This window comes from Procambarus clarkii, chromosome 27 (genome assembly GCF_040958095.1).
Source record: "Procambarus clarkii isolate CNS0578487 chromosome 27, FALCON_Pclarkii_2.0, whole genome shotgun sequence".
NCBI lineage: Eukaryota > Metazoa > Arthropoda > Malacostraca > Decapoda > Cambaridae > Procambarus > Procambarus clarkii.
This window is the reverse complement of record NC_091176.1, coordinates 42027503-42038027: the sequence shown is the minus strand read 5'-3', so window position 1 is coordinate 42038027 and position 10525 is coordinate 42027503. Positions and strand designations below refer to the sequence as shown.

Genomic DNA, 10525 nt, shown 5'->3' with positions numbered 1-10525 from the left:
CCTCGTCAACCCGCGCTCATGGGTAAAGCAAGTGACTTATTATTAAATCGGGAGTTGCTAATAAATTATTACTGGTCATAAAATTAACTTTATTTTAATAATTTAATAGACCTGTAAAGTCCCAACCCTGATTTCAGCCACATTGAATTAATAATGAGAATCAACAAAGAGATTTTAATAGCTCAATCGTCTGGTGTTAAGTAGGAAGGTTTTGGCATAATTATTCTTAGTACCTTATCCTTATAATTATCCTTAGTATCTTTAGTATCCTACCTTAGTAGGAAGAATCTGGTATCATTTCGCATTTGAGTGAATATTGTGATTTAAGAAAAGAGGACGAGTCCTCATCGTTAAATATTATTAGATAAATTTATTATTTTGCTATTTATGTTTATAGGAGGGAAATATTTCCCATAGTCACAGATTCCAAGTAACATTACCGCGTTCACTCTATGACAACTTCCGGGGCTCGAACCTGGGCTACTGATATAGTATAAATAATAGAGAACAGTGAGGTCTACGTTCATCATCTTTATATCATATCCTGACTTTATGCTGGTTTAATTAGTTCTGTTTTACTTAACCCGTCCTCGACTCGAGTCCATTACATCCAGCGGACGTCCCCACAGACGTATTCATAAATTTTAACATTCTGTTCAGTCAAAAAAGGAATTTTCTCAAATATATATTAATATAATAATAGCATATTGTACATGTATAGGCATAGGTTAGGTAAGGAGTTTAGGTTCTGTTGGCGATTATTTGTACTTTCAGTACGTGGGTGAAGCATTTACAACGTTGTGGTTCGAACAAAATTCGTCAGTGAAGCACTTGTTCATGATGTGTTCGAAGGAAATCTGTTGAGTCGTGTGTAAACCGTTTTTCATTCATAAACAGGGGGTTTGGCAGGTGCATGGAATCACCTTTGGTCTTTGTTAGGGAGACGGGCTGCTTTTACTCAATGTGAAGTTTTGAAAATTTATAAAATTTGCTTTTGTTTCAGAAGATGTCTGGTTATGAGAAATCAGTGACAGCCTCAAGAGGCGAATCTGAGACAAAGTTCTCAACGGTGGACTATGCAGTGTTCAGCCTCATGTTGGTAGTGTCTATTGGCATCGGCTTGTACAGCGCCATCAAGAGTAGACACAAGACGTCCACACAGGAATACCTGCTGGGGGGAAGGAAGATGTCCCCACTACCTGTGGCCCTTTCTCTTCTCGGTGGTGGCATTTCTGCTATATCATTATTAGGTGAGTGATTATTGCAAAAGTCAACAATAATTTGATTTCTCTCATTAGACTCTGAATATTTATATTTTGGTTGGTCTCATTAGTACACATTTACGTAAGTATTGAACATATCATGTTACTTTCTCGTTTATCTTCCCTTTCAACTCATGGCATCATCTAACGTGCTTGCTGTCCAAACAAGTTAAAAACTATAAACAGAATTCGGCAAAGTCGCTAGAAAACTCAAGAGTTGGCAATTTCTTCGGTACGTTCATTCATCGGTGTTAGTGTCTCTTACCATCTCAAGGTTCAGACGCCCTTTATTGTGGCTCATGAGTGCTGAAGAGTATCACAATTTCCTTTTTTTTTATATATATATTTCGTAGATATACATTGTTCACTTTCACAAACTGAATGCCTAATTAACAAGTCCTCTTGCCTCAGTGTTCCTCATACTTGGACATGATAAACTCTATAAGGAATTAATTAGTGGACGACCTAATTGGAACTATTCATGGCTCTCATCTTTCTGTGGCTACTTCTTACTTCACACTTGAGATCACTGTTCCTTGGAGAAGAAGGTGCGTAACAAGGAACGAGCGTAAAGGTGCCATCATGACACATATGGTCTCTACACACCATCAGACCATCACCTGACATATCCTGACAAACAACACTAACATAATCAACAGACACAATGATAGCAGAAAACTGACCATTGGCGAGACACTGAACATCATACAAACTCAACCACTAACACCAGGTTACACTCTGCCATCTTCCAGACCAATAAGGAGCAGCCAACGTACTGCTTCAATCATCATTGAAACATATGTGTACTCTGCAGTGGATATATTGGCCCGTGCGACACCCCGCCTCACTCTTGGTAATGCTCCAGCCAAATTGTTCGTTCCTGTGCCAGGTAAGTCTAGTACGGGGTTCACCATAACCCGTGCTACTTGCAACTTTTTGTTCCGCGTATCGGAATCTAAAACAACAAAAGCAACCAAATTCTATTCACTTGTACTCTGGCTTTGAAAATGTTGGCAAGTGTGGAAAATATCCACAGCTTTATCAGTACAAATATGCTAATGTAGTGTCCCTGTAGTGGGCTCCTTCTTTGGTCTCCTGAAGGCTTTCTCCTGACGAGTCCCAGCCTACTATGGAAAGCTAGGAACGATGGGTTATTATTGACACAAAGTAAATAATTTTAATTACAGCTTACATAAAGCATCTTAGTTTAGTGCTATGACATTTATTAACACCAACAAACATATTAGTGAATAATTACTGATTAAACTGAATTTGAATTAAATTAAATTTCCCCCTGGAAGCTCACCTGGGGAGATGGGAGAGTGGCCATCACTGGTTCATGAACAAGAAGCTGCGACAAGCTGGCGGCTTCACCTTACGGGCCACACAGTGTTTTATAACTTTTCTCGGAACTGCTAGCTTTAGATCCCTTACAGCATTAACCAGTGGTGTTTCAGAGGCTAAATAAACCCATTAAGAACTGACACAATGCGCTATAAACATTAAACAGTGCTGTAAATTACACTTGCTGGGCCTGACGCTATGTGTTCCCAGCCCAACACCCACCAAATACTGGGCCCGCGCCTGACTTACGAGTATAGGCTTAGCTAAACACGTCGACCAGAACACCCGCGAACCTGTTACCAAAAATAGTTGTGATTGCTTAATTGAAATTTACGAAGATTCATTTGCCTAATTCATTAACTATTTTCTCCAAGTTTTGGGTTACACTGGGATTTTTATCCCAAATTAAGTAAATTCATCTTTACTATATCAATTAAATGATATTAAATTCAACTGCAATTATTTAGAATTGTTCTCAATAAATAATATTCATTAACAGAAATATTCCTGATTAACAATCAACTATATTTATTACGGTTTGTGGATTGAACAACGAGCGCGGATCTTGACTTGTGTTTTGCTGTAATCATTAAATTGTTTCATAATAAAATTAAATTTGAAACTCCTTGGAAGATATCGACGGACAGCGACCAGCTACTACAACGGTCACTCTCTTCCCGTCATCCTACATGAAGGAGTCTACACTGGCACAACCAGCTGTGTTAAACTGGTATTTGTTTATAGCCGATGTCTAGAGAAAAAATTGTAGCATGCTGTTTTTAATGATAGTTATTACTATAGTTATAGTTATTTCTGAGCTATGTTTTAATTTACATACAGCATAAAGAGTTACCTGAGGGAAGTAAGTGGAGGCATAAAACCCCACAACAGGCTCAACGACTTGCCTCTCAGTGTCACACAATAATAAAACTGTGAAATGAACTTAGAGATGTAATTTGTGAACTTTATTCTTAAGTAATGAACATATGAAATACAGAGAATCTATCTATATATCTATGTATGTATCCCGCTATATATTAATCTATGTATCAATAAGGGTGTTGATTGATACTTTCTGCAATAACCTGTAATTGGATGCAACAGCACCAACACCGGTGGTGGTCACTCCGCAAGAGGTCAGTTGACAGGATCACAATATGCACGACAACCGTCAAGGATCACTTTATCTCAAGTGGAGAGACAGGGTCGGACTCCAGATGGTGAGTCATGCAACTTCAGCAACAATGACCCAATGGTGGCCCGCCGGGTGTAGGGTCCTGAGCAACCCTCGTCTCTAGACAAGCATACAGGTACCTCCTGTCACTAGGTCATTACCCTCCAACTACTTCGGCAGGCTAGAAAATGGACTAATGGGTTCTAACACAAATTCATTGCTAAAAGCATTGTGTACTGATACCTTGAGCCAACCCAATAGTAATTAGCAATAGTTATTAGCTGAGTAAATAGTGGGAGAAGTACTTGTCATGTCTTGCTCCCTAGCAAGGCTCGTGGAGTAGAACTTTACCTCATAAATCGGTGAACCTCCTGGCCTCAACTATGTAAATTCAAAATGCCTAGGATTGAGTGAAAGTAAAATCCACCATTTACTGGGTCGAACTTATCTATATGACAGCTTATTTACAATGTCTCCGTGGTGTAGTGGTAAGACACTCGCCTGGCGTTCCGCGAGCGCTATGTCATGGGTTCGTATTCTGGCCGGGAAGGATTTACTGGGCACAATTCCTAAACTGTAGCCTCTGTTTAACGCAACAGTAAAATGTGTACTTGGATGAAAAAACGATTCTTCGCGGCGGGGATCGTATTCCAGGGACCTGCCCGAAACGCTACGCGTACTAGTGGCTGTACAAGAATGTAACAACTCTTGTATATATCTCAAAAAAAAAAAAAAAAAAAAAGTCTATATACATACACCAACAACCAAGTAACACTCAAGTAAGTTGATACAAGGCACAAGCCATAGCAGCTAGGTGTCACTAAGCAAAGATCACCCAATAACTTTGGTACACTAGACAGCTTAATTAAGAGTGGCTGGTAAGTTGTGAACATTGTGAGTGGTGACGTTACATAACCAGAGTGGGGGGGAGGGGGGGGGGGGTAATTTCTCACCATGAACCAAAAAAATAAGTCAATGAACTATCATTTTGCCTTCAGTAAAACTAATAACTGGGCTGGCAAATGGCAAAGTCGAAAAACTCTTCTCAAAAGTCAGAGTCCACAATGACTGAAAGATCTGGCAGAGTCCGGAATCGCCATTCTAAAGTTCACAAACCATGAAATTTTACCCATTCCTAAAGCTCTTCTCCAAAGGTAAAGTCCATATTGATATCAAAATATGAGTCTGCAAACGGCATTTAAAAAATATGTAACTTCGCCATACAATTTGAGAATTTAGTGAAAACCCCTATTTATCTCTGATCCACACAATAACCCCTTTCTTACCTTACTGGTAAGAAGACAATCTATAGAAATAAAAATGTAAATTGTTCAAAATAGCTAATCCCCGAAAGTTCTTCACCGATTGCTTGGAATTTTTTTAAACAACGTCCCATTTGCATACAAGTGAGTTTTTATATACATACTATACATATGTCTCGTCTGTGACAGGTAAAAACATGTTTTCTTTAAACTATGTTTTTCAAGTGAGTTTTCATGTGAGGGAAATCTCCAAAACCTCTTTATCGATTGCTTTAAAGTTTTAACACAACGTTGCATTCGAATAGGTGCCTGTTTTTATACACCTACTATATACATGCCACACCTGTGACAGGTAAAAACATGCTTGTTTGGAAAAACAGTGCCATCTGTTGCTCACATAATAGCAACATACGCTATACTAAATATCATACAATTTAATTTCAATGTTTAAAATTGCATTGATAAATGGAATTTTCATAGATTTCGATTGATTTTCATTTTGATTTAATTATTTTTTGTGACATTGCATTGGAAGTGAGCAGTGTTGTTTACCTTACCGTTCATTTTGTGAGTATAATTTATTTTTTATTTTTTTAATTGTTTTCCATTTTGTATTTTTAACTGTTCTACTTATTTTTCAGTTATGTAACATCAAATCATTTGATGTTCCTATTTTTTTGATGGGAACATCAGATCATTTGGGAACACATCGGATGAGTGAGTGGGGAATGCTAGGGAGGATGAGGGGACGGGGTGGGGGTAAAGGTAGGGAGGAAGAGTGGACGTGGGTGTGGGTGATGTTGGGGATGAGTGGGTGGGGGAGTGGAGAATAGTGGGGAGGACGAGGAGATGGGGGAGGGGGGGAGAATGGTGCGAAGGAGAAGAAGACGGGGGAAGTTGGGTATGGTGGGGAGGACGAAGGGACGGGGGAGTGGGGAATGGTCCAGCATAAATACACACATACACACACACACACACACGCACGCACGCACGCACGCACGCACGCACACACACACACACACACACACACACACACACACACACACACACACACACACACACACACACACACACTCGCCATGGATGGAATCTCGCCATGGGTATTGAAAGAGTGTGCAGGAGCACTTTGCTTACCACTCTCCATAGTGTATAGTAGGTCACTGGAAACGGGAGATCTACCAGAAATATGGAAGACTGCTAATGTAGTACCAATATTTAAAAAGGGTGACAGACAAGAGGCACTGAACTACAGGCCAGTGTCCTTAACTTGTATACCATGCACGGTGATGGAGAAGATTGTGAGAAAAAAACCTAGTAACACATCTGGAGAGAAGAGACTTCGTGACAACCCATCAACATGGGTTCAGGGAGGGTAAATCTTGCCTTACAGGCTTGATAGAATTCTATGATCAGGTGACAAAGATTAAGCAAGAAAGAGAAGGGTGGGCGGACTGCATTTTTTTGGACTGTCGGAAAGCCTTTGACACAGTACCCCAAAAAAGGATGATGCATAAGCTGGAGAAACAGGCAGGAGTAACTGGTAGGGCGCTCCATGGGATAAGGGAGTACCTAAACAATAGGAAGCAGAGAGTTACAGTGAGGGGTGAGACCTCAGACTGGCGTGAAGTCACCAGTGGAGTCCCACAGGGCTCTGTACTTGGACCTATCCTGTTTCTGATATACGTAAATGATCTCCCAGAGGGTATAGACTCATTCCTCTCAATGTTTGCTGACGACGCCAAAATTATGAGAAGGATTAAGATAGAGGAGGACAGCTTGAGGCTTCAAGAAGACCTGGACAAGCTGCAGGAATGGTCGAACAAATGGCTGTTAGAGTTTAACCCAAGCAAATGTAATGTAATGAAGATAGGGGTAGGAAGCAGGAGACCAGATACAAGGTACCATTTGGGAGATGAAATACTAAAAGAGTCAGAGAGAGAGAGAAAGACCTGGGTGTTGATATCACACCAGACCTGTCCCCTGAAGTTCATATCAAGAGGATAACAGCAGCAGCATATGCAAGGTTGGCTAACATAAGAACGGCCTTTAGAAACTTGTGTAAGGAATCTTTCAGAACAATATATACCACATATGTCAGACCAATCCTGGAGTATGCGGTTCCAGCATGGAGTCCATATCTAGTCAAGCATAAGACTAAAATGGAAAAGGTTCAAAGGTTTGCCACCAGACTAGTACCCGAGCTGAGAGGTATGAGCTACGAGGAGAGACTACGGGAATTAAACCTCACTTCGTTGGAAGACAGAAGAGTTAGGGGGGACATGATCACCACATTCAAGATTCTCAAGGGGATCGACAGGGTTGATAAAGACAGGCTGTTTAGCACAAGGGGCACACGCACTAGGGGACACAGGTGGAAACTGAGTGCCCAAATGAGCCACAGAGATATTAGAAAGAACTTTTTTAGTGTCAGAGTGGTTGACAAATGGAATGCATTAGGAAGTGATGTGGTGGAGGCTGACTCCATACACAGCTTCAAGTGCAGATATGACAGAGCCCAATAGGCTCAGGAACCTGTACACCTGTTGATTGACAGTTGAGAGGCGGGACCAAAGAGCCAGACTCAACCCCCGCATATTCCTGTCTGGGTCTTTTGTCATTAGGTGGCGGATTATATATGACTACGACTATAATTTTTTGCCCTCCAGTTGTTATTGTTCCTATTATGTAGTCACTGAAACCTTCACATCCCTGAACAACCAACTCCTCAAAACCCCAGCCTTTTCTTACCAGCAGAGCTACACTACCACCACCTCTTCCTTTTCTCTCTTTCCTCATAACATAATAGTCCTGCGGGAACACTGCATTTGTTATTGTTTTCGTCAGCTTTGTTTCTGTGAGAGCTATTATGTTTGGGTTTTCCTCTAGTACCCATTCTCCAAGTTCATTTGCTTTATTTGTAATACCGTCTATGTTAGTGTACATTGCCTTGAGGCTCACTTTCTTCTGTCCCTTCTCAAATCTCCTCCTTGGTGAATGTTCTGCTGGTGGAGGAAGCTGTGCCATGGGTGTGAGGATTTGTGAGGTGGATACCAGGGTTGCAGAGGATACTGGGATGAGGGGTGGGGGGTCAAGTGAAGGGGGAAGGACAGGGAGGGTATGGGGTGAACGGGGCGGGAGGACAGGAAGGAAAAGGGGGTTTTCTATGCAGAGGAGGGTGGTGGGGTTGCCCTCCCCGCTGGTGTTACTGGGTAGCTGGTTGTGGGTTTCCCCCTCGCCTCTGGGGGTGATGTGTTGGGAGCTGTGGTTTCCTGGTTTTCCCCTCTCGCCATGCGCTTCTTCCTTGCTTCTTCCGCCATGGCCCTCTCCTCCTTCTTCATGTCCCTCTGGAGGAATACTTTTTTGAATTCCCCCACATGTTGCAGGTGGCTTTTCTTTGTTAGAATCGTGTCCTTTGTATTCTCGTTTGCGAACACTATCTTTAACACACGGTCTCGGTCTTTTTTGTACCAGCCTAACCTGAAAACCTTCTCAATGCTATGCTCAGCCCCTTCCATGTCTAGTGCCTTCAGTATTTCATTCACTGCCGCTTTGTCCTTATCATTCCACTCTTTCCTATTCGAGCCTTCCTGCTCTTTAATACCTACAGCTACCACTGCTCTTTTCCTTTCCAGCAGCTGGCTAGTAGAGCGTGCCGCTTCCTGTGAGGTGGCTGCTTTCATGGCTACCTCCATCACTGCAGACATTGCTTCAGAGTTGTTGTTTTTTAGCATTTCTGCAAATGTTGCTTTTAATGTGGCGTTCTCTTCCAAAGTACTATTACCACCACCTCCCTGGGTGGTTATCTGAGTCTCAGCATCGAGACTGTTCTCTTTGAGGGCTCTAATCTCCTCCTTTGCTGCTGTCAGCTCTCTTTTTAGGTTGCTTATTTCATTCTTCATTTCCTGCATCACACTCTTGATGTCCTCCAGAAACTGGGCGAACATTTCCTTCATTTCGTCACCTGAACTTTTCCCTGTTCCCCTGTTGCTTCTGGCTGTCATGCTTAACCCTGTTCCTAGATGTGCCGTGATAGGATACGTCAGAAGGGCAGAGTGGAGTGGGGGAGAGAGAGATAGGGAGAGAGGGAGAGAGAGAGAGAGAGAGATAAAGAGAGAGATAGAGAGAGAGAGAGAGGGAGGAAGAGAGAGAGATAAAGAGAGAGGGAGGGAGAGAGAGAGATAAAGAGAGAGATAGAGAGAGAGAGAGAGGGAGGGAGAGAGAGAGATAAAGAGAGAGGGAGGGAGAGAGGGGGGAGGGAGAGAGAGAGAGAGAGAGAGAGAGAGAGAGAGAGAGAGAGAGAGAGAGAGAGAGAGAGAGAGAGAGAGAGAGAGAGAGAGAGAGAGAGAGAGAGAGAGGAGAGAGAAGGGGAGAGTATGTGTAAGGGGGATGCGGGGGACTGGGGGGTGGGGGGGGGGCGGTGGTGGCGACCAGGTGAGGTCAGGTCAGGTCAGATGGGGGGTAAGAGAGGAGGTGGGGTATAGTAGGGGCTTGGCTCTTTCCTCAAAAGGTGTTAATCCTTTCTTCCCTGACTGAACGTTTGTGTGTGCTTATGTGTGTGCGTTTTTGCATGTGCGTGCGTGCATATGTACGTGGGCGTGCGTGCGTGCGCGTGCGTGCGTGCGTGCGTGCGTGTGTGCATGTGTCACGAGTCCCCTTAAGCGTTACCTCTACCTAAATGAGCCACATTGAGATTTTAAATATATATGATATCCTGAACAAGAATTTGATAATATTTTACCTCACACTGTACACCTGAGTAATTGACCAGAGAGGGGTACATACCAGTCTCCTCCCGCTCACACAACCAGATGAGTAAGGACGATGTATGATGATGATGGTTATCCGTCGTTGTCTCCCACTAGGTGATTCACTAAGTGCTGGTAGATTGATGATGTCGGTTCTTCTCTATCTGCACAAAGCTCTGGAGTCAGTCACTGTATCGTTGTGTGACAGTTCACTGTCGTTGTGTGTACTCACCTATTTGTACTCACCTATTTGTGCTTGCAGGATCGAGCATTGACTCTTGGATCCCGCCTTTCCAGCTATCGGTTGTTTACAGCAATGACTCCTGCCCCATTTCCCTATCATACCTAGTTTTAAAAGTATGAATAGTATTTGTTTCCACAACCTGTTCCCCCAAGTGCATTCCATTTTTCCACTCCTCTCACGCTAAAAGAAAACTTCCTAACATCTCTGTGACTCATCTGAGTTTCCAGTTACCACCTATGTCCCCTCGTTCTGTTATTATTACGTGTGAACATTTCATCTATTTCCACTTTGTCAATTCCCCTGAGTATTTTATATGTCCCTCTCATATCTCCTCTCTCCCTTCTTTTCTCTAGTGTCGTAAGGTTCAGTTCCTTCAGACGCTCTTCATATCCCATCCCTCGTAACTCTGGGACAAGCCTCGTCGCAAACCTCTGAACCTTCTCCAGTTTCTTTATGTGTTTCTTCAAGTGGGGGCTCCATGATGGCGCGGCATA

The 10525-nt window shown here is 42.7% G+C and overlaps 1 pseudogene; it reads left to right on the top strand.

Annotated features, from left to right (window-relative positions):
* Positions 1-942: 942 nt before the first annotated feature.
* Positions 943-10525, top strand: part of LOC138369251 (sodium-coupled monocarboxylate transporter 1-like) — a 153070-nt pseudogene continuing 143487 nt past the window's right edge.